The following is a 25,902-nucleotide window of genomic DNA, read 5'->3' on the forward strand; positions in this document are numbered from 1 at the left end:
ACTTCTATCATTGTAGATTGCAGGTGGTTATTTCTTTAGTGAAAAATCCTTCAAAAGACAAACAACTCTGTATATGGACAAGTAGAATATGAGATAAAGTTCAAATTTATCATACCTGAATGGATATAGTCCAAATAGAGCTGCACTTTCTGATTACGTTGCTATCTCTACTGATGACAAACTTTGGATGACCCTAGTAAGTGATTCCATGCAGACATAATTTAGGTTAAAAAGTAAAGGTTCCCTCTGATGTTAAGTCCAGTCGTGTTCAACTCTGGGGGTTGGTGCTCATCTTCATTTCTAAGCCAAAGAGCCAGCGTTGTCTGTAGACACCTCCAAGGTCATGCGGCCGGCATGACTGCATAATTTAGCAGAACTCAAATTGTAGAGTCAATAGGTCCAAAGATATAATTTCCAAATACCAGCCTCTGGAGCAAAGGATCCGTGCAAGTGTGAAGCAACTTCAAACTCTGTACTTGTTCCTTAACTAAATCAGTTACCCCTAAATGATAACATAACTAATTGTATCAAAAACCACTGAAAAGTCAAGGAGAACCAATAGGATCATTCTCCCTCGCATATCTCTTCCAAGACAAGTACAAAGTGACCAAGGCAATTGATTTTACCAAAACTAAGCTATAAACTTGATTTAAGTGAATCCAGCAAATGTGCTTCATCAATTGCCACTAGGCATTTGTGACTGCAGAAGAATAGGAAGGTTCTCATGGTTCCACCCTATTAGAAGAATGCTATATCTGAAGTCCTTTGTACCTGCCTATCCTGAAGATGTGCAACATCAGAAAAAATCTATTTCTTCTTGTGACAGAGTTGCACATTGGCTTGTGCAATGCCATTTGGCAATATATCATCTGAAGCTATTCTCAAGACCAGTCAAATGAATAAAATGTCTTCACACCTTAAGAACACATACTTTTTAGACAGAATTCAAAGTACGTTGTAGTATTTAATGCACTAGCTTACATGTTTCTCCTCTCAGCCTTGCATACGGTGTTCTCTTCTAGTCTTTCAATTTACCTTTATTAGAGAGAACTTGAAAACCTTGTAGATGCTTGAGGTTCTTGAGAACTTTGTGTCACATTCATGGGTTAGTCCAGCTGCTTCTTGTCTCTAAAGAAACATTGATTGATAGACCCAGGGCCCACCCAGTGACAAAAAAGGCCCAGCAAGGATTCAGTTGCATTCCTTTTGTGTTGCTTTTTTTGAGAGGGGAGGGAGGGGGCGTTACAGCAAGGTTGAGTTGCCATATGCTGTCAGAGAGATGAGAAATCTTGGAGGCTTGATATCCTTAATCCCTACTGCAGGAGTGTATAAAATTTCACAGCTAAAGCTGCCAGAAAAAGCCAAGACCACACCAGGAAAGCCGTCTGCATACAAGAAGATACCTGCCAGGTCTTGTCTGCCAGAGCCTGGACTAATGATGAATACACAATGTCCCAATCAATCAAACTGGATTTGTCTTTGCCCCAGGTCTAGGTGAGGTCTGGTATGAGGTGACCATAACTGTCAAGCATGCGGTAGTTGTGGCCAAGAAAATGACTGCATATTTATGCATTTTCATAAAGTGAAGATGAATAAACGTCTTTATTTCTTAACCAAATACCTCACTACACACAATGTACTATGAACAAGCCTCTGCATACATGTGTATTTAGTTTATACCAAGATATCAACATTGTTTTGAGGTTCACATTTTATAATGTAGGTAAAATTTGTGGTTAAATATTCAGAGAGGGAGGGAGGGGGAAGGGAGAGGGAGGGGGAAGAGAGAGCAAGAAAGAGAGAGAGCTTCCTTTGTCTCTCTTCTCAAACATGTTCTTCTCAAAGCTTTGCATATGATTTTAATACAGCCAGTTGGAATATGATCACATTATGAACTGAAAAACATACCATTCTAACTAAATAAAGCCACAAGTTTATCATTTAAAAAAAAAACAGAGAGAGCAGGCTAAGTTATATTCTCAATATTAATTCTTCATCATGCTTATTATGGTCTGTCAGATAAATTGACAGTGTTAACATTTCATAAAGAACTTACTTGCATAGCAAAACAGAATAGCTCCAAACAAAAAGTGGCAGCAAACTTAAAAACAGAGCCATGTGTTGTATAGCTTCTCTCTTTCACTCAGATTCTTGTGGCTGTATGAACAGCTACCACATGTATTCATGTATAAGGACCTCATCAGAAAGGGTGATTTTAGCGTCCTAGGATGCTTTCACTCCATCTAATGGACAGAGCCTCACTCTGGTCATCACACGACATTGTATGATTTCTGGCAGAGGGCTCACCCCCAAAGGGGGTGAAAGAATCGCTGGATGCTTCCCCCACAACACAGGACACGTCCCATGTTGTGCTGGCTCTAATGGAGCCACCACGGGACCTCACCAAGAGGATGATGCTTAAATATCTCGGATAACATGGGAGAGTCACCATTATTGTGTTTTTCACCATTACAGAAAATAGAGTTGATCTGCTAGTTTACCAACTGGACAGTGATAGAATTGCACATTTCCTACTGAATTCTTGTTTGTCACATCATTTAATGGCAACTTCAGTTTTTAGTGTAAATTCACCTAATTATAAATTCTAAAGTGAATGAGTAGGGGGATTCATTTTATGCAAACCTTCTGAAGCAATTGAAGGAAAGCTGAAGTAGTCATAACACAATGCTCTAGAAGCCTGGGATTTGTAGTTTGGTGAGGCACCAGGACAGATGGATGGCCATATGTCGGGGGTGCTATGAATGCGATTTCCTGCTTCTTGGCAGGGGGTTGGACTGAATGGCCCATGAGGTCTCTTCCAACTCTACTATTCTGTGATTCTATGATTCTATCTTTGGCAGAGCAGGCTAAAGTCTTTGTAAAATTACAATTCCCATGATTAGCATTGAACCATGGCAGTTAACTTGCTGTCAAACTGCATAAATTTTACACTTTAGATGCACCTCAGTCTGGTTTATTCCAAAAGATTAAAATCAGGCTGCTTTGTATCAAATGATATTTTCCAGTATCCCCATTTTCTGTACTTCTTCATAACTAGAGTTTATGAATGTTTAGGAATGCTCCTAAGGAGTAATCAATTGGTATCTGAAATATACATAAGAAAGTTTTTCTTGCTTTCCCTAACATGCATCACTGAAAAGATTAATTTAGGCTGACTTTGTGGTCTTTGAAAATATACGCTGAAGGTCTAACCATATTCCTATGCCAAAGAAAACCAAATGTGCTTAGCCCTCCTCCCCACAGAGGAATATTAGATTGGTTTGCTCTCATTAGTCATTTTCATGTTTAACATACGGCCTTGTTTGCATGTCACTTCTGGTAATATCATTGAAAAATACACTGTGTGCGTGTAAGTGTTACAGAGAGGACAGGCTCTCAAGGTAAAATGTGGCTAGCCATTCATTGTTTTGTGGAGTTCATGGGTGGGGTATGCGAAGAATTCTACATGATGGAAGAGCTTGTAATAGACTGGTTGACTTTGTATGAGGACATCGTCCCCCACACAATGCTAATAGAAGCATCTCATAATAAAATCCTAATTGTGTGAGTGATACGGAGGCTTCTGCTCTATCTGCCATCTTCCTGCTTCTAAGCCACAGCGATGCTCTCTCATAGGAACAATATAAGAGTGACCATATCAGATGACCCCTGCTACATGTTACCGTTACTCATAAATCCTAATCTGGCAAATTCAATCTCTCTTGGCACAAGAAGGACATTTTAAATCTAGTTGCTTCAATCCTGGTTCTCAGCAAGAAAAGTATTAAAGCAGCACTGATACAGCTATCAGATCAAATACATTTTCTGCGATTCTGCCTGGGTTGGTTTAAAATGTAGGTCCTTGTGATCAAAGGGCAAGTAATGAAAGCAATACACTTGTCTGTGTCCTCTTCTTGTATATACTCAATACACATACTGCTCCCTTCCCTCCTCTTTTTCTATAGAGTGCAGGAATCTTAACACTCAATCTAGGGCTGCAGGTGATGTTTCTCAAACTACCTGTATTATGTAAATGACCTGCTAAAACAACTGAAGCGTCTGATCATTTTCAGCCTGAAAATGGAACAATCAAAACTATAGAAGCCAGGAAGTAGAGCAGTTCTCTGCAATTATCTGTTTTGAAGCAATGCATTGATTTGACATTCTTAAGAAGCCACAGATGTCTGATTTCATAATATAATTTGTAGAACTTAATAAAGAGGCAAGTTAAACAGTTGCCAACACACATCACATTTTCATGCATGCAAAGAACTTTCCAAAAACTTCATAATCTTACCCAACACATTCTCAGGAATAGTCATCTGATTGGCCAAGAACTCACTGAATGTCTTAGAAAGAAGGAAATAAACTGCCACAGGGAAAAGATGCTGAAAAACAGGAATGGTACACCTAAATGATTCTGACTGAGTTCACCACCATTCCTTTTAGCTTGAAGGGAGAGTACTATCTGTGCTGCACCTCCTATGCTTGGAGCAGGCCTAGTCTAAGTTTCATGGTAGCATTGCCAATGCAGGACTTTGAACAAGACATGGCCCGATTCTTGTTCCAAATCTCAGCAGAAGTCTTATGGGATTACAAATTCCAGAAGTCTTCTCAAGAGATTTGGCAGGCCTGTATGTGGGCTTGCAAGAACAATGAGCAGCCAATTTTTGCCTGGGTCTTCAGCAGGAATAGGTCACTCTGCAGCCAGTCATTCTTTTTATAGGAGTTCTATATGATCTGGTGCAAGAGAGGGGTCCGTTGAATGACATAATAAGTTACCACACTGAGTGAGGGAAAGGATCAATTCACAATGTACTGTGGCTTGGGGCCGTTTTTTAATTCTGCTAACAGCTGAAATTTTGAGTAGAATTCAAGTCAAAACATTCTTGCCAGAGGAAAAGGGGAATGATTTCTGAAAATTGCTTCTCCATCTACAGCCTGTGTTACATTCATGACTGTTCTGTAAGAACTCATAGTTCCAGTTGCTGTTGCTGAATTCACCCTTTTTGTCTTTAACAACCTTGATAATTTATCATCTGCCTTTAGTATAGCAAGCCAATATTGTTTATTCCTGTTTATTATGGTATCCTGTCAGTATTTCGGGTATTCAAATAATATGCACAGGACATTGTGTTCTATACAAATCTTAGCAGATAATTTTCTGCTTGCAAAATTTTGGCAAGCAGGTCAGATTTTTCATGAGTGTATCTCATACTTCAAAATTAGTCATCTCAGACTTTTTATTATGATACCTTCATTTATATTACTGAGATCAGTCTCTTTGGCACCATTTCCTAATTATTTGGATTTACCCTGAGGGTGTTGAGAATAAAGAAGGGATTTTTCTTGCTATATCTGCTTTCATATGACTTATTCTTCTACCCCCAATGACATACATGGATGGCTTTTCAACATGTCTTTGAGATAAAAATTCATAGGTTGACTTCCTTCAACTTTTTTTTAACTGAGCAATATTATTAAATCATTGATGACATTACCATCATTTCTGACAGTATTCACTAAGCCTGTGTGATCGATGAAAAAAAATGTTTCAATACTCATTACAAAATTAGGGTGCACTGGTGAGTCATTTCTAAAGTGTTTCTAAAATATCCTAAGTGTCCGTTTCGTTACTATAATGAGCAATATTATTAAATCATTGATGACATTACCATCATTTCTGACAGTATTCACTAAGCCTGTGTGATCAATGAAAAAAAATGTTTAAATACTCATTACAAAATTAGGGTGCACTGGTGAGTCATTTCTAAAGTGTTTCTAAAATATCCTAAGTGTCCGTTTCGTTACTATAATGAGAGTAATGAATTTTTCGTTACTATTTTGTTAAATAATTGTGTGTGTGTGTGTGGGGGGGGGGGGGGTTCCAGGGCTCTTTTCTCACTCAGTTTTAGAGCTATTGGAGTGAAACTTGCTACAATAGTATAGCATATTTACCACTGTTACCCTTCCAAGTTTCAGAATATTTTGCTCAACCATTTTTGGAGATTTTTTAGGTTATTACAAAAATCATTTTTTTTAAAAAAGCACAGTACAAGAGATCTGTCCTTGAAGTTTCCTACAATTACATAAAATGAGAGAATCATTTTCCCCAAGTTTCAGAAAGTTTAGCACATATCCTGATTTTTGAGAAATTTTTAAATTTTGTCAAAAAAATTAAATCTTTTAGCTGCTATGGCTGGAGTGGGGTGTGGGCCACACTTGGAGGACAAGATACACTTTCCACTGCTAGTTAAACATGAGCCTACAATGTGATGCGGTGGCGAAAAAAGCCAATGGAAATTTGGCCTGCATAAATAGGGGTATAGCATCTAGGTCCAGGGAAGTCATGCTAGAAGAGAGTAATATCCTCAAAATGAACCAAAAATTTATTGTGCCTGCCTCAAACAACTTGTTGTGTTGGTTGTGGCAACCAAAGTGCATAATATAGGTTGACCATCCCTAGAAAATACCCTCAAAATGCTGCCAAGAAGAGACAAAAAGCAAAAGGCAGCATCCAACTCTCAAAAGAAGCAAGTAGTAAAGCCTCAGCTTTATCATCGACTCCTTCTCTTTCTTTTGAGTGCTAGTACCTTAGTGCCTGCCTTCCTGTCTGCAAAGCTAACTAACTGAACCCAGCATGGAGTTTCATCTGTTCTTTTTCTCTGCCCAATCACAAATGGAGGGCAGCAATGGCCACAGCTCCGCTTCCTCTCCCCCTCCCCCCTTCTTCAGCCCTGATTGGCTTAGAGGCATGGCAAGAAGTTTGGCTTCACCTCCTAGTAGTGCTTGGTTGCTCTGTGAATTAAAACTGTGTCATAGAGAATTACAAAGTTTGCATAACTTACAAAAAATACAATGTAAATATTTCAATTGTTAAATTTTTGGCGTGGTCGATACCCATGTGTCGGATATCACATTGTATGCACGGATCTAACGAATTAGATCTTACAATGGAGAATCAAAATTTTACATAGCCCTAGTATTCACCACACTATACAATACATTATATTTTAAAAATACAATCACAAATAAACATATACAGAACTGGTTAAAGCAATTCTGTAAACAAACATGTTGGAACATGATACATGTTCGTGAGGATTCTGGGAGCAAGCATACAATGGTTTCAAGCAGGCAGCTTAAACCTCATTCCTTGGAAGAGTCAAGGTTGAATTATCCCTTGGCAGATGGGCATTCCAGTTGTGATAAGAGTAATGAGGTTAACAGAAAGAAAGCAATATGTCAACAGAAACAAGAAAGGGAGGTTTTGAGAAGGAGCAGACGGTTGCTAATGAGAAAGGGGTTTGAGCAAACTTCCCACAGAAAGGGGCCTTGATTTCAGCTTTAAGAGGAATAGCTTCTGAGAGAGATTTTCAGAGGTAGTAACTTTGCTCATCAAGAGCGTTGTTCCTGTTTATGGACTCATGTTTCATGCTTCACAGAATCTTGTTTCATATTCCTGTGGACTTTCATGCCAAGTTCATGCAGCTTTGAATCTTGAATTTTGTTCCAGTTCTTGTTTTTGCTCTTAGGGAATTTTAGATTATGCCATCATTGTTCCTGAAAGTTTTGCAGTTTGGATCCCTTGTTCCAGTTAAAGATCCTGTTCTTTGTTCCAGTTTTGTTCCTGTTCCTTGGACTAATTTTGATACCTTGTTGAAGTTTATTCTTGTGTTTGATTTTCATGGACCCTTGCTTCAAGACTCTCAAGTTTCTTATAGCTGGTGGACTAAAACCTTGTTTCATTGACTTTGAACTTTGATTTTCTATTGCTACATATAATTTTCAATAAACAACTTGTATTGCTTTTAATCTGGGGCTACAGTGTGGTTTTGAGGTGTCTCTGCAGTCTAGGGGTGCAATAGAGCCATGGCAGTGGATGTGGTGTCAAACTGCATTAATTTTACAGTGTAGAATGCTGCCTTGGAGAAAAAGGTGGAAAATAAGTCAGGTAACATAGTAACAATTACATTCTGCCCAATTCCGTGTTTATCATCATGACTTAGGTTATTTTGTCTCAAATAGTGCTTTAATTTCAAATATTTAAGAAAAAATACTTAGCTAGAGCAAATGTGGCCTTCCTCACACCCCAACCAAGTTTCAGACCAAGGGGAGATGCTTTGCTGGTGCCGAAAAAGAGTTTATTTTGGACAAAGGACCTTACTATAACAAAGTTCAAACCATGTCAAAGAATTTCCGTTAATTAGCATCAGACACCAGTTAACACACAGCAACTTGTTGGATCATATAATTAGCATGAATTCTCTATTAAATGGAACAAACAATCCACCAAAACTAATAAGTTTATGCCCATGTGACATTTAGTAACCTCTGTGAAATGGTTTGTGCATATTACAGACTTCACACATGCCACAATAAGAGCATGGTTTTTAAAACATTCGGACTTGGAGGAGATGAATAACTAAAAAATTGCATATGAAGATGGATCTCATCAGATAGACAATGTAGCAAATAAACTGGTATCATTTCTTATTACCAGAATATATCAGGTAAAATGCACCACAACATATACGCAAACTTTCTGTTGTATTACTTTACGTTACTTAGATTTATTTTAGGCTGCCTACATTTTTGTACACAATTAGTTTAAAATATAAAGTTATAATGGATGTTGAGCAAGTGAATAGGTTAATCCTCATATGAACCAGCCTGGACACCTCATATGAACCTGCCTGGGCATTGCGTTCATCAAGTGAGGCCCTCCTCTCAGTCCCGCCACCGTCCCAAACCCATTTGATGGTGATGAAAGAGAGGGGTTTTTTTTCTGCATTCGCCCCCGTCTTTGGAATTCTCTCCCAAAGGAGATTAACATGGCCCCATGTTCTCATCTTTCAAAAAAGAATGAAAAAATTACTTATGCTCCCAGGCTTATGGAGACACTTGAATATCTGGCTGCCACACAATGTATGGACAGGACGGTTATGGTTTTAATCTACTGACTGGGTTTTTAATCTCCTTTTAGTCGCTATTGTCACATGTGTTTTATTGATTTGTTTTCATGTTTAATTATGATAAATTGACATGTTAATTATCTGCATTTAATGTAATATGTATTTGTATTTTCACTGTGTATTGTATGGTATCTAATGGCTACCATTTATGTGGTAAGCCATCCCGAGTCCCTGAGGGAAGATGGGACTGGGAATAAATAAAGTTGACTTGACTTGATTAATCTCTATGATCACTGCTCATAGGGCTGATCCCAAGACAAGATGATGTCATCCCTATTCACCTTTTAGGATCAGAAGCCGAATAGTCTAGGAGCTAACTTTTACTTTTTCTCATTGGTAAAGAAAATATCCTCTGCCGCAACTAGGGATAAAGAAAAGGCATGGTAAATACAGCTCTCTTGTACAATACATCACCACTACACTCCATCTTCCTAAGTGGTTGCTTCACTCTGTCTAATATTGGGCTGGCACAGCTCATAAAACCACCACTCTTGATTCAGTGCCTTGGGACAGAAGACCTGAGTCTTTGCAAACAAGGAAATAATATATTGCAACCCAATGAGAATGCCTTTCTTGATTCTGACAGGAAAACAACAGCCTTGTACATGTCCTTAAGGGGACTGCCCTCCCCAAAGGCTAAGCTGATTCCTTTATACATTGGTATTTGGCAAGTTGTGGCTTTGTCCCAGTTAAATACAAATATTTTACTTTTATTGAAGCAGCTACGCAAAATGTTGTGAAATCTGTCAGGGAGTAAGTATCAAGTGTGGCTTCTGAAGGTAGAAAAGGGCATCTTAATTCTGAGGTAATCTTCTTCAGGCTTAATATTGCCAACACAACTTGTTTGAGGTTGGTGGTAATGGTGATCACCGGTAAAATGTGCCACCCACACATGGGAAACTGGCAATGAACACATGTTCAGAACAATCCAACCCCCTGCTGTAACCTCTCCTATTATATGGGACAAGCTAGAAAAGAAGTTTAAATAATTTTGAGTGGGACACAGGGCCGGCCGGAGATATTTTTTTATGTAAAGCGGGGGTGCTGAAAAGCGCCCCCGCCACCGGCGCCCTGGCCCCGCCCAGCGTGCCCTGGCCCCGCCTCCCACGCTGCGTGGGAGGCGGGGCCAGGGCGAATAGTGAGGGGGCGGGGCCAGAGTTGGCCCCGCCCCCCGTGCCCTGGCCCCGCCTCCCACGCAGCGTGGGAGGCGGGGCCAGGGCACGCTGGGCGGGGGGGCGGGGCCAGAGTTGGCCCCGCCTCCCACGCTACCCCCGCTCGCCCGTCTGGCCTTTTGTAGCAGGCCAGACTCAGTCTGGCCTGCTACACAAGGCCAGACGGGCGAGCGGGGGTAACGTGGGAGGCGGGGCCAGCTCTGACGCCGCTCCCCCCCCCCCGCCCAGCGTGCCTTGGCCCTGCCTCCCACGCAACGTGGGAGGCGGGGCCAGGGCACGCTGGGCGGGGGGGCGGCGTCAGAGCTGGCCCCGCCTCCCACGTTACCCCCGCTCGCCCGTCTGGCCTTGTGTAGCAGGCCAGACTTAGCGGAGGTTTCTCCAGGCCGCGATTGCGGCCTGGAGGAACCTCCGCTAAGTCTGGCCTGCTACACAAGGCCAGACGGGCGAGCGGGGGTAACGTGGGAGGCGGGGCCAGCTCTGACGCCGCTCCCCCCCCCCCCGCCCAGCGTGCCTTGGCCCTGCCTCCCACGCAGCGTGGGAGGCGGGGCCAGGGCACGCTGGGCGGGGGGGGCGGCGTCAGAGCTGGCCCCGCCTCCCACGTTACCCCCGCTCGCCCGTCTGGCCTTGTGTAGCAGGCCAGACTTAGCGGAGGTTCCTCCAGGCCGCAATCGCGGCCTGGAGAAACCTCCGCTGAGTCTGGCCTGCTACAAAAGGCCAGACGGGCGAGCGGGAGTAGCGTGGGAGGCGGGGCCAGCTCTGACGCCGCTCCCCCCCCCCCGCCCAGCGTGCCTTGGCCCCGCCTCCCACGCTGCGTGGGAGGCAGGGCCAAGGCACGCTGGGCGGGGGGGGGGGGGGGAGCGGCGTCAGAGCTGGCCCCGCCTCCCACGCTACTCCCGCTCGCCCGTCTGGCCTTTTCTAGCAGGCCAGACGGGCCAGGGCGCACTGGGCGGGAGGCGGGGCACCGTCAGGGCGGTGCCCCGCCTCCCGCCCAGCCTGACGGCGCCCCCCCGGGCCTGCGCCCGAGGCGGCGGCGTCAGCTGCCGCATGAGTGGGGCCGGCCCTGGTGGGACATTAAGAACTATCATTAAATATCACTTCCAGATCCTTCTTCCAAAAACATTCTAAAGTACTAATAAGATAAGCAAAATGAGCGTTAAGATACAAATTGCATAGAACAGTGTTACAGGTAGACTTTTATTGGAACATCCAAATTTATCTTCTTATATAGAAAAAGGCAAATGGAAAACAGTCATCAAGCCCCTCTTTCAGAATTTGGAAATATTCCTGTTTTGGATGACAGTCCTCAAATTCATCTAGCCAACTGAAGAGTAAGGGGAGTCATAGACACTAAAAGTGTCCTTTACAAGGTATTATGTTTTTCTCCAAATCTTTTCTGTTTTCTACATCTTGGAAGAAAAACCTTATCCACTCCACATTTTCCAAATTTATTTATTTTATTTACTGCATTTATATTCCGCCCTTCTCACCCCGAAGGGGACTCAGGGCGGATCACATTACACATATAGGCAAACATTAAATGCCTTTTAACATAGAACAAAGACAAACAAACATAGGCTCCGAGCGGGCCTAGAACTCATGACCTCCTGGTCAGAGTGATTCATTGCAGCTGCTCTCCAGCCTGCACCTCCGCCCGAGCCCGGACTTCACAAGGACTTTGTGTTTGCACCTTTAGTGCCACCCACAGCATCACATCGTGGTGAGTTCATCTTAAGTGGCCATGTGTGTGTCCTGGCAAAACTCACCTCGATGTGAGCTTGCATGTAAAAAAAAACAAAAACCCTCATTTCTGTTATTGGTGGCCTCATGGTGACTGTTAAATACCTTCATATATGTATGGCGGCAAATTAAAATGAATGATGACATGACCTGCTGGTTTTTGTCATTCTCCCAACCAGTTAAGATTACCCCAACTACTTCCCCAGCTCCACTTGACATCACTCATTGGGTACAGCCATACGAACTCCAGAACTTCTTCAGATCTTCTGATAGAATGTGAGGTAAAAGGCAATCCTTTTCAAAATGGTTCAAGGGCCAAAGAACCAATTGGGATGCAAACCATCATGAACATCATGTGGCACAATATTGGCCAATACAAGGTAAGTACAATTTTTTTGTCTGTGTAGACTGGGCCAAAGAACAGTGTTCTCAATATTGTTTCAGCATCCCAAATGCACAATTTATGAAATGTGAAGCTAAGCCATCTTTGATGCTCTCAAAAAAGTGACGATGAAAAAGGATCTTTTAAACATGTTTCCAATGAACACACACCACTGGCAAGTCAGGTCACTTTGGACAGCAGTAATTTTTAGTCAGAGGATTGCCTTGAAAGCCAGAAAAGCCGCAGAGTTAATAGGAACCAGAAAATAAAAATGAAGATTAAACCAGGATCCTATAGGCAGAACTTTCCAGATTGGTTCAGCTGTGGGAGGTCTGACTGAGTCATGCTTGGGCTGGCATCTTCAGAGCAAAGGATCAGATTGAGGACTTGGCATTTGGCATGTAGCCTGAGTTTGTTAAACTCTCTCCACATATGCACAGAAGAATTTCATTTCAGCCAAAAGTTGTGCCAATGGAGTCTGAGTCTGCCACAGAATATTATATATATCTCAGCCCCTCTATGTGTAAGTCTCTCATAAATATCATGGGAATTAATTTGTGCATGTCCCTGTTCTGTGCTGAGGCAGTGCTATGCATGATGCATCTTTATGCTTTCCAAGTCTATATAGTGTGTAAATCAGTCACTGCAGACTGATATGTGCAACCCTTTGGGGAGTGCTACAAGAAGGAATAGTGAAGGAAGACAAGCTTTGAAAAGAGGGGAAGGGCCTCAGTATGGCTGCATTAACATATGAACACAGAGCTGGAAATAATGCAAGCAATGAGACAGATACAGGCTGGTAACAGGTAGGGACAGAAGTTTTCCATATTTGCCCGATGACGGATATTCTGAATTAAACACTATGAATATAACAGAGCTGAGAAAGAAAAAAAAACATGCCCAAAAAGTTGTTGTAATTTATTAGCTTACTGAAGAAGCCCTTCACATCTAATCAGCTGCAGCTGTGTCATACTGGATCTATTCTTAGAAATGGATCTCATTAGGGATTATATTACCCCTAACATTCAGGGCTAAACAATGAGAAACAGAATGAGAGTTTTGGACCCAACACACAATTTCTTTTAGATTATGTTCTATACCGCACGTATAGCCTGTTACTCTGGGACAGGATTTGAAATGTATCTAGATCTACAAACACCAAATAAGCTCCCCTTCCAGGAATATCTTTTTCATATTACTTATTATTAATTTATTTACTTAATTTATACCTTGCTACCTCCCCAAGGGGACCCAAGGAAGTAGAAAAGGATTTCCACACCAAATGAAGGTCCTCACTGAGTTTCAAATGCTTGGTGCACCCAAGCAATTGGACATTGAGAGACTCTAGGTCTGTAGACTACAGCTTATGCTGGTCTATTCATCTCCATCAACTATAACCATAAACCTGAAACCAGTATAGTCTGAACTGCATAGATTGTGAATATACAACACATCTTCTGAGTGCAAATTCTAAAATATGTGATGTGTAGCTCACATTGTTATTGCTTCCCATCAGAAAATTAAGTCAGTCTTCCAGAGAGCTCAACTGTCCAATGCCTTGATTTGAAAGGAAATCCTTAGAGGGAAAAATCAAACCAACATGTTTTCTCTACAGCCAGCCATCTTGAATAAATTGCTAATACTTCCAAGCCCCAGTATTTTAGTTTGTGTACATCAGACATATGTGGCCCATGCATTCTCCATGCTCTCAGTCTAAAGAAGGACCTGTTCACCCCATGACATTGAGCAGCAAGCAGTGACAATGTATAAAATAGACTAATAGTAAAGATGGGGAGCAGCTGAATATGTTTTCCTGCCTCAGATTAGTGGGATTCCTCGCATGACCACTGCAGCCTCATTCATGAGGGAAGCAGTATTAACTGCTCATTCTTAAGCTTTGTCATCAACTGGCTCATCAGTCAAGGTAGTTCTAGAGAACTTCTTTGCTTAGATCTTTATGCTTAGGAGCACCAGATTAAATATGCAGTGACATGGAAAATGAGTGCTTTTTTGTGGAGTCAGTGAATGCTAAACTAAATCATTTAATCATGCTTTCCATATGGACTGAAGGGTTTTTGCTTACATAGGTTGAGAATAAAACAAACAAAGGGTACCTGCAGATGTTTTCAATTAACTCATAATAGATAAGACCAAGCACATGGGTCTCTTTCTTTCTTTCTTTCTTTCTTTCTTTCTTTCTTTCTTTCTTTCTTTCTTTCTTTCTTTCTTTCTTTCTTCCCTCCCTCCCTCCCTCCCTCCCTCTCTCTCTGTTATGTTGTGGGTCAGTTTTCACTCTCAAACTCTTAAGTAGCAGCAACAGGATCATTCAGTGTTACCATTTATTGTGTCACTCACACCATGATGGACCTTGTTGAAGGGAATTTAGGAAAGCAGATTCCCAACATTTTAAAATGAAGTTTACAAAAATAAATTTATTTAATCGTTTGTTTAAGAAGCTCTTTTTTTTCAAAACCCAAAATGACTTTTCCTCCCAATAATGACAGGGTTTAATTTAAAGCCATAAAAACAAGGTTCTTTGTTAAAGTTTTAAGAGCACAGGCATGATGTTGAGCAGGGAAAGAGTAGTCAGAAGACAAATACTTAACTCTTCCTCCATCTTCTTCCTTTTCCCTATGGTTCCCCTACTCCGCTTGCTTTTCCATAATTAAAGTTCCCAAAGACAGGTTTCCTACAGTTGTGGAAATAAAGTGCAAAAAAGATGTAGAAGTGTCCTGCTCAGCTAATAGCTTCTACGCTCCAAATTTTGCTTTTCCATTTTTTCTTTTGAAATGTGAAGAAAGCTGTTCCTTCTTTTCTAACCAGCATAAGTGAATAGACAAAGTCTCCAAAATAGTCAAAAATATTAACAGTTCCCAGTGCTACATCTCTTTGACTGTGTTTTTTCCGACTCTTCCTTCTTTTGATTCTTTTTTCAACATGTAGTTTGTCCTTTAAGTTCATGATATTGACTAAAGTACCCACCATAGTTTCATGTTCGGCAAAGAGCACTTGAACATTTTGTTTTGTTTAATCTTTTTTGGATCGGGCTTGTCTGCATGTAAGTTGCCCCGAGTCCCTTTAGGGAGATGAAGGCAGGATATAACAACAACAACAACAACAACAACAACAACAACAACAACAACAACAACAATCCATCTTATGATAAATCCTTAAGTTAAACTGTGCAACTTTTTCAGAAGCCCAAGAAAACAGAAAGAAACACTCAGAGCAATGCATAGTTTCTACAAATTAAAATTGACATCTCACTGGTGTTTTACACACTTGTAGGTTCCCTTGTGTTTATGATTGTATAATTCACAGTTGCATTAGCAGAGTGTTGAAAGCATAATTCTTAGATGATACAAAACTATTCATCAGTGCTTCCTGTGTAGCACTTGATTCACTGGGATTGTGGAAACAGCAAACACATTAATAGATAATGCAATTGGTAGCTTATTGTCAGTTTTCAGCAGAAGGTTGGTATACCACAATCTCAACTTAACCACATGGATGCTGGTTCACACTATACAGAGATTATGTACCATTTTGGTTTAACTTTAAGCATTTGGGGATGAGCAGGCAATAGAAATGGGGAAACTTGTCTAATTACCGAAATTTGCTACAACCCTGCTATGGTATGTGTGGACCTTGCTTTTGACCTGAATAATTCTTCTGGGAGCCTCTAAAGAGCACAACTCAGTTTAAAAGCAATATATTTTTCATATGTTTAGTTTTAAAAGTGTGTGGAGCAACTGATATCAAGGCAGCAGAATGAGTGCAAGGCTCATAAGTGAGTTTGGGGGTGCTAATACTAATGTATGTTGCCTGTTAGGCAGTAGGGGTGTGCAGAATTCCATTTGGCAATTTGGGAAAATTCGGCAATCTGGCTACTGGATCACCAAAAACAGACCAGGCAGTACCCAGCCAAAGACTTAACTAGAACAGATCATGAGCAGCCAGATCTTTCAGCAAACAGTGCAATGGGACTGAGCAGAACTCTACCTGAGGCAGAAGCCACAGTGTGTGCGCAACCTCGCATAGCAAGCAAGAGCGGGGACCTGATGGTGGTGATTCCTCCTCTTCTTTCTTCTCCTGCAGCTTCCTCCATCCCTTCCTGAAGCCACCCCCCCCTCCAAGCGAGGGATCACCCTCTTTAGGCAAATAAGGCCTGAAAGAGAGAGAGAGAGAATGAGAGAGAGACAGAGACAGAGCGACAGAGATGCAGCAAAGGCTTCCCTAGGCTCCTTCCAGTAGCACTTTGCATGACACAGGCATTGAAGAAGCCTCTGCACTTCTTCCCAGGGCACAATGGGAGTTGAGGTTTCTCTCTCTCTCTCTGTTTCCCACATTACTTTCTCAGCCTGGTTAACTGTGTCCATTCTCCTCCCCTCCTGTGGTGCATGCTGCTTAGGACTTCAATTCCTAGAACCCCCTCTTGTGGATTTTTAAAAATGTTATGGTAAAAGCTTTTAAGAAATTCTCAATAATCAATGGATTGGTGAAACTTTCCGAAACTTGTCAAGTTTTCAGTCGTAACTGTGGCCTATGACTGAGTCAAGTTTCACCTTGATAGATCTTTAAATGACAGAGAAACAAGTTTTCTCCCATTGGCACCAATGGTCTGAAGTGAATCTTACCGGAACAAAAAAGGCACCCCTCCCTCCCAGAAGATGGAATCAGGAGGGAGCCAAAAACAAAAGCAAAATGGTATGGTTTTTGGCCATTGCACATACCACTGTTATGCAGTAAGGCATAGAGAGCCGTGGTGGCGCAACAGGTTAAACTCTTGTGCCAGCTGTACTGCTGACCTAAAGGTAGGGTTGCTGACCTGAGGGTTGCTGGTTCGAATCCACGAAATGAGGTGAGTTTCCGTCTGTCAGCTCTAGCTTGCAAGGACATGAGAGAAGCCTCCCAGCAGGATGGTAACACATCTGGGCATCCCTTGAGCAACAGACAGCCAATTCTCTCACACCAGAAGTGATTTGCAATAGGTTCTCAAGTCACTTTTGTCATGATAAAGGTAAGGCCTATTGGATAGCTTTGTGACTGCCTGAACAGGTTTAGGCTGTGGGGAAAGAACACAAGTGTTAAGTAAACCCTGGTTTCGTCACAGTTGCTCAGATCTACCTCCTGGCCTGGTACTGAAGAAGAGAGAGAGGGAGGCACAGCTACTTCATGTCTAGGCTCAGAAACAAACTAAAACTTATCCCTCCACCCCAACTGCCATTACCCTAGACATGAAGGTAGAGAAGAAGAGGCAGACACAGCTCAATATTGTCTAGACCCAGAATCAGATGAATGTTCCTTTTCTCCAACCTAATTGTCATTTCTGTAGTCTCAGGGGTAGAGAAAAAGAGGCAGTTGCTGTTGGATTTAATTCCCTGTATTGCATTTTGTGTCATGACTACATTAGATTGTAAACTTGAGAGACCTTTGTGTCATGCCTTCATTACATTCTAAACCTAAGAGCAGGGAACTAGATTTCTGGGTTGGTCATTTTTTTATAAAGTGCCATGTGCAATGATGGTGCTATACAAATAAATGATGGTGCTGCTGCTGCTGCACTGCTACTCCTACTCCTGGTAAAAGCAATAATAATCCAATCCTCAGAAACATTTTTTCTAGAGTCATTTTAACAACATTTTACTATAGAAACAAGTACAGTGCAAACCCCTTATCCACAGACTATATACCCATAGTTTCATTTACCCATACTAAAAAAAAATATCCCCCCAGAAGTGTTTGTGGGCCTCCTTAGGTCCTCCAATGCCAGTCTTTCTCTGCAGGACAGGAATACATTATAAATATTGTAGAATTAAAGGGGCTTGTAGGCAAAGGCAGCATGCACACATACGGTGTTGGATGATGAATTCACACTGGAAATTATAGGAGCTATCCAAGGTGCTGAATATAATTCCTCAAATGTTGCGGCAACTTGAATAGCTCCTATAAAACTGGCAATGTTCATGTGAAATCCAGAAGTCACTCTGATAGCATGTATTTTTTTCATATAGAAATTTCCACAGCAGCTGAGAATAGGTAAAGGTAATTTGCCTATCTTGTTTGCACATATCATAAGCTGTATCAAATTTGTTAAATTTGTACTCATGATGCAATATTCAACACATGAGCATGGCCCACACCAAAAACTTTAGAATCTAAGGTTACCCAATATTTTTTGGTTTCAATTTTATAAATCTCGAAAGTCTCCCAAGTCAGTTTCATTTTCAGCAGAAGGAAGCAAAGCCAAGCCAAAAAAGCTTCCTTTCGTCTTTAAATTAATGGCTTCTCATCATTAGAAGAGGGAAAAAGAGGAGAGGGAAGCAGCAGGGAGAAATTAGAATTTGCTGGGAAAGGAAGCACAGAATTCTGGGAAATACAGTTTGGGAAGGTGAATTCATAAGGCCCTGGCCTAAACTACACTTCTCAGAATTCTACTCAGCATCAGAAAGTCCCAATCAGGAGAGGGGAGAAATGTGTCCCTCCGTAGCAACAGGCAGTCAGATTTCCAATAAATTGTTGAATCTGCAAAGAGGAGGACTGACTGATACTTACAGTAAGTAAATTTCTGTGCTGGCCTGGGAAGAAATCCCTAAATGGAAGTTCTATTGTTTAATATGAGAGACATTCAATGAGATAGCTGTTGTGGCTATTTTAAAATAAAAAAAAATTTTTTCAAAACTTTTTTTAAAAATTATTTAAAATTAGTAGATGTATGAATATTTCTAAAAGTTGGGGGGAATGATCCCCTGTTATCTTGTGCCATTGTACAGTAAATTGAAGGAGATAGCTCTTGAGGTTTTTTTTTAAATGTTAAAAACATTAAAAATTATCCCACATCTGTGGATATGTGAACCATTCTGAAAAGTGATGGGCTAACAGTGGTAAATGTGTTCTACCATTGTAGCAAGTTTCACCCCAATAGCTGTAAAAATGAGGGAGAAACAAGCTCCTGTAGTTCTCCCACTTGCACAATTACTATAACTAAAAGTAACAATATTTTGTTACACTTGTAGTAACAAAAGTTTTACTAACTATACTTTAGAAACATTTTAGAAACAAAACGCCAGCACCCCCTAATTTTGTAATGACTTTTGAAACATTTATTTTATTGATTGCGCATGGCTCTTGTCTACATTAATTGACCTCACGTAGAGGGCAAGCTTTGAGGCCAAAATTATGGATTTTGATACAACCAATTGACACATCGGGAGTCATTCTGCAGAGAGAGAAAGGTATCAATGCCACCTCTGAGCATCTTCTATCCCTGGACACTGCTTTTTCCCCACTAAAGGGTTCAAAAAGACCAGAAGGAGCACCACAGTTAAGAGAGTAGAGGAAGTCAATAATTCTTTCAGGTTCTGCCAGAATGTACTAAACTCTTACCTTCTGCCACTCTACTCAAAGAAGGTGATGATTCTTTTTTTTTTTTATGAGAGTTAAGGTACAATATTCACATTGACCTGTGGATAAGTTGAGCCACGTTTGGGGGTTGATTTTTTAACTAAAGTTTCTAGACTTATATTTGGGTATTTAGGGAATATGTCCATCTATCCATTTAATCTATCACCTATTACATTCATAAATAAGACTAGAGTTATTGTTCTATTGTTACAAATTAATCTTAAACTTTAATTCAGAATATGATCAAGTGTTACAGTATTGTGCAAAGGAAAAGTCAGTAACACAATTTATCACAAGGTTTATCCATGCTACAAAGTTATGGCACTTTGATACCACTTAGTGCCATAGCTCATTTACAAAGAATCTTGAGACTTGTAGTTTGTTGTTGCGGGTTTAAAATTTATTCTATGGAAATCTACTATCGTAGTCCAGGGGAGTATATTGGAGGCCTCTAATAGTACCTCACAAAATAAAAAATATCCTAGGATTTGTAAGAATGCAGCCAGGACTGTTAAAATGATGTGCTGTCATAATTCAGCCATGTGGGTTCCCTACACCTCACAGATATGTATGTAGGGAGTTTACTTTGCTGGGATAATTGAGGGCAGTTTGGATCATATTGAGGGCAGTTCCCTTACCCTCATTTTTTAAATCTCAATGGGCAAGAATGACTTACCATACTGAGTAAATTGATTGAGAAAATGGTCAGCCATTGTGTTTCCAGATCCAGCAACTTTTTTGCATGAGAAGTGATTCATGCAGAAATGTTGAGTCTTGAGCAAAACAACCTCCCACCCAACCACATTGGCCTAAATCCTGTTGTTTATCCTAATATATTTATCTGCTCAATAGTAATGGGCCTACTCTAGCTAGAATTAACCAAAAAGGTTCCAGCTATTGACCACAAAATCAGAACTTTTGTTTAAAATACATTCAGTTGCAAAATTGTTGCAGTAAGGTGGGGTGTTTCTTGTTTTGCATAAAATTAAAATATATTTCTACATTTTCCTCAGAGAGAGAGAGAGAACTGAAAAATGTGCAAGAACTCTAGTCACCACAATCAGCAGGAGTAAACCTATGGATGTATTTGTTCCTTCATGCACCAGTGAATATTTACATCGCAAAACTGGGAGTGAATAAAAGGAGCTTTCTTCTCTGATGATGGGCCCAGTAAAAGCGTTGGTCTGGGGTGATGAAAACAACCCAAGCATCTGCAAGTGCAATTATTTTCAGCCCTAAATTTACAGTCTAAAAAGAATAGTAGAGCTGAAGGTTAAGTTACAAAATAGATATACAGTAGTTACAATAAAAAACAGGCTGACAATATACAGGCCAGGATTAAGCTCCGGTTTGCTCAGATTAACAAGGAGGAGGGGAAAGGGGGAAAGGTTCAGGTGCCTTTTACAATAGCAAAAGCCTATTAACGGCACCAGAGAGGCAGGGGGACTTTACCAGATAACTAAATCCATTGATCTCTAATCCTTTGGGCCCTACTGACTCTGGAAGAGTTGCTTACGTGGCTTCTGTCCAGAACCTCACACTGCCAAGAAACACTTAGCTCTTCAACAGCCAACAAAGAGCACCACTCTGCATGTGGGAACGGCATAAAAAGAAACGGCATCTTGCACTTAGCCTGTCGACCGACCAGCAGCACAGAGAAGCGGGCTGGTGCTAAAATGCACTGGGAGACAGTTTCATCCTTGCCTTCAAAATGGGACAGTAGATGGGGGCCAGGGAGACTTGTCTGTGCTAATTCAAAGAGATTGGGTGGCATGCCAGGCATCCTTTGCTGTAAGTTTTCTCTCAAGAACTCCTGCTCAAACTCTTCCTGGGGGAAAACATTACTATTCATGTGCATTTTGTGCAGGTTGAAGACATTCAAAAGTGAGCCCCATCAAAGGTAGATGCATTTTACCTTCTGTTTAGATGTAAACGCAACAGCAATGCATATGGATTAGCAATTATGCTGTGCCTCGGTGGCAAAAAGAGTTTAAGAAACTATTAGGAAGATAGTGAGGTATCTATAGCTACCCCATTAGTTCATGTTCACAATCATGTTTTAAGGCAGCTCAGTCTTTCTGCTTGTCTTTGCAAATATAATGTGGTTTGGAACAAATAACAGTTTTAGGAATATATTACACAAATGGCATCCATATGAATTTATGGGTGTAGGTTATTGCTGTGTATGTTTTTATGCCTTTGTGTGGACTCCTGGTATGTGTCCATTTGTTTGCTTTCTTAAAGTTTTCCTCATTTGTACATTCAAAATGCAAAATGCTTATTGCTCTTAAACTAGAGATGCAAAAATCTCCCATTCTTGATTTTGTTGAGCTTCTTAACCTATCTGCATGTTCTTCCTATGCTTGCTTCACATCACATTCTGAAACTCTGGACGTGATGATACAAGGGTGGCACAAAGTGTAACCACTCCATATTTTTGTATCTCTTCTCCCACACACACACACACACAACAGACCAGCCCCATAGGGTAACTACTGCCACCATTAAATACGTGTGGGAGAGAGAGAGAGAAAAAGGTGACAGGGCAGTGGAGATCCCTCTCCATCCACCTGTAGTTTGCCACAGATAATGGCAATGTAAATGCTGTCATTTCTCTGCCTTCCTTCTGTGCAAATTGTAGAAAAGCAGGGAGTAATCCCTACTGTGCAGTTCCTTTTCCCCACAGCACAACCTCGCAGGGCTTGGCAACTGGGAGATGGGAGATATTGGATAAGCAGAAAAATATGATTAATAGTATTTCTCCCCTTTTAGTAAAATTCCTTCATATTTTAATGCCTTCTTTCTCGCTTCTGCATTAATTCCTACAATTTACAGACTGAACATCCTTTATCTGGAATCCCAAAATTTGAAATACTCCAAAATTGTGTACCTGAGTGGCTGAGATAGTGACCCTCTTGCCTTCTGCCTGTTTGGGGTGTCAGTCTCTCTTTCTATCTGTTTCTACTGGAGATGGATATAGCACAGTGGATCTGGAAAGAGTGCTAACTTGTTTTATCATAGGGCCACAATCTCCCTCAGTCCAGGAGTATCCTCATTTTTTAGAGCAGAAATAGATTCAGGGTGGCACTGATGGATCTGCAGCCATTTGATCTAGCACTGCTCATCCCAGCTAGTTGGAAGGAAAGCAAAAATATTGAGTATATTTATGGTCTGACAAATAATGTTTACAGTTAAAGAAAGGATCACATGTAAAGGTACATTAAACTATTGTTACCCTACATTTACAATTCGGTAGGTAAGTTTTTAATCTGTTTCATCATTCAAACAAAAGACACATTTGTGCTGCAATACAAAGTAGGTATGAGAGAGTGTTTCCCTACATACGGTTGCTAATCCTACCTGGCCCTGATCAAATAGTAACTATTCCCCCACTTCCACGGATGTTACTAGGACTCATCAGAACTCATAGCAATCGGCGCATTCATGACATTTAAAGAAACAAAAACAAATTTGAATCCTGGAACAGTATACCGATAATGGCCTCCCAGCTTTTCCTTCTCGTTCTCTTTTTCTCTCCCCTCCCCCTCCCCCCCCAGTTCAGGATTTGGCCTGCTGAGCAGACATTGATTTTGCATGGTAGAATAACTCATCAGAGTTTTGGCAGAGGCCCAGAGACGAAGCGGCTGATTAGACTGTGGACGCACCTGAGTGCACAAGCGAAGACAGCCCCCTGGATACCTTGCTCATGTTTTCACAGGTGGGTTTCAGCTAAATTAGTAATGGGAGCTCACCTCTGGTTCCTTTTCCCTTCTGGCTCAACCAAAGCATGCCTGTGAGCACGAATACACACTCGCAGACCCAATAGTCCAAAGGCGTTGGGATTCTAGAGGACCAATGGAGAGAGACTGCAATGACTGCACACATTTAGTCAGTTACAGTCTGTGAAAAGATTCTTGCAGTGAAAATGTCAAACATTCTATGTGTATGTATTTCCAATTGCTGTCAGTTCTCCCCCCCCCCCCCAACAGATGGGGAATTTGTATTTCATTACCTATGCCTCCTCATTTCCCCAAAAACAACACTCCAGAAAGCATACAAAATACATTTGTTCACCTCCTTTTTGATGCCCTATTTTAAAATTATATCATTCTCTATGTGTATGTGCATTATATACTTCCTCCTCTGTGTGTCCTTTCACTGTCTTCATCTTCTGATGCTGTTATTTCCCCAGGTGAGCCAACATGAAGGGTGTGTGTGGTGTCTTGGATTTTTCTCTCACTTTTGGATGGATCGGTTGCTCTGTATATTTCCATATACACTGATGATGCTGAGGGAACAAACCATAAAACAAACAAAATCTCTTTTCAAGGTTTTCCTGGGCAAGGACCATACACAAGGCACATACAGTTCAGTTATGCAAATACTTCACTGTGTTCCCAGTTTGTGAACATGAGTAATAATAGTGGCATAGATACTGGCCCATGTTCAGAAGCCTATCTAGAATTTCTGAGTTCTACTCCAGAGGAAACATTTCTGATTGTCCCTCTCAGGGTGAGTTTATACCAGCCACATAAGGTGGGTCAGTCTGGGGGATGCACCACGCTAGACCCATTTAGCATTGTGTGGTGTCCAGCTGGGCCAGCTGGATTGATATAGTATTGGACCATCAGGTTGTCATCACCACCACTCTCTTCCAGCCACAAAGTTTAATTAATCTGAGACCCTAGTCTGGAGTAAGAATATATAGGGGGCATTGTGACTGATACATTTGGTTTAACCACTATTTCTGTTTGGAGCAGATGGGTTAGTTACTCTGAGTTCTGCAGAAGTTTGCAGAGGGCATTTCTAATTATAAAGATTTGCAAAATGGTATAGAAAGAATGATGGACTTTGTTGTGTTTTTAAATACTTTTCCAGAACTATTAGAACTGATTGTCACATAGTGGTAGCAATTCACTCAATGTTTTAAAAAGAGAGAGAAAAACACGTTTGCCTGTGTTCTGAATTTGGGGTGTAACTTCTCTGCTTGGGCCCACTTTCTGATGTGCCTCCTTCCCAGGTATGCATGCATGTGGTTATAAATGGATTTCAGCCATGACTGTGAGTTATAAGGAAGACTTAACCTTTGCTTGAAACATATGCATCTACATGCTTCCAGTGCATGCATTATCTCAGAAGTGCCTGCAACCATCTGGTAAGTCATAGATTGTGAACTGCAAAGTACATCTAGTCCCATGTCCAATGTGAGCACAGTTTGTGTGAAAAGTATGTGAATCTCTTAACAGTGTCAACTTAGTAATAATTATCAAAACCTGTGTGAGGAAATGCAGGCTTACTAATTTTGTGTATGACTATATGCTGCAAAGCAAGCAAGTAAATCCTAACTCCAAATTGGTAGTCTTACATTCCACTAGGGAGCATGGTAATAAATTTCTATTCCTCTCCCTCCCCCCTTTTAAACTAGTGAACTGTGACAGAATTATTTTGCAACTTAACAACTCTGCAAATTATTCTCATTTCCACTCTGGCATTACCCCCCTCACAGGGCTGATTTAACTAGTGTTAAGTATAAAACACTTTAGCGAGGTAAGCTTTGTGTAGTCACACACAAAAACTAGATTAATGCACATGGGTAATTTCTGGCATTGGTTAGATGTCTGTAGTGCTGAACTTCACGAAAGTAGGATTGATGAGTTCAGCCATTAGGTGCTGAAGTGTAGAGCTGTGAGAGACGACTTGTTTCTTGTTTAAATTGAAATCATTTCAATTCATTTCCTTCTTGGTTGGACAGAAGCATGTTTTTCAATAGGAGAGAAATCTTTAGGGAATCCATTGACCTAGCCAGTCATATAATGCAAAAAGTTAATGGGCAAAAATGATATTCATCTGCAGTTTATAATAGCATTTTCTTCTCTCCTCCCTCCTCCTGCCAAACCCGCCACAACTCTCTGAACCCAACAAAAGCAAGCCTATTATAAGAGCAGCCACAAGCCTGGTAGACACATGACCTCTTAACAATTATCAGGTCTGTGGCAAAATAAAATGTTGTGGGGGTGTTTTGAAAGAAAAAAAATGAACACAAATTTTGATGCTGAGATAATAAATTATAAATTATGGAAGTCGGAGGCATCGAGCAACTTGTAAGCAACAGTCCCGTCTCTTAGCAACAAGCTGGGGGGAAAACGCTGCTTGTTGATACGACGAGAGCGGACAGGATTGTTTTGCAGTGATTACCACCAAGGAACCAGGAACAACATTTTAACACCTGCCG

Source organism: Anolis carolinensis, chromosome 1, assembly GCF_035594765.1.
Source record: "Anolis carolinensis isolate JA03-04 chromosome 1, rAnoCar3.1.pri, whole genome shotgun sequence".
Taxonomy (NCBI): Eukaryota; Metazoa; Chordata; class Lepidosauria; order Squamata; family Dactyloidae; genus Anolis; species Anolis carolinensis.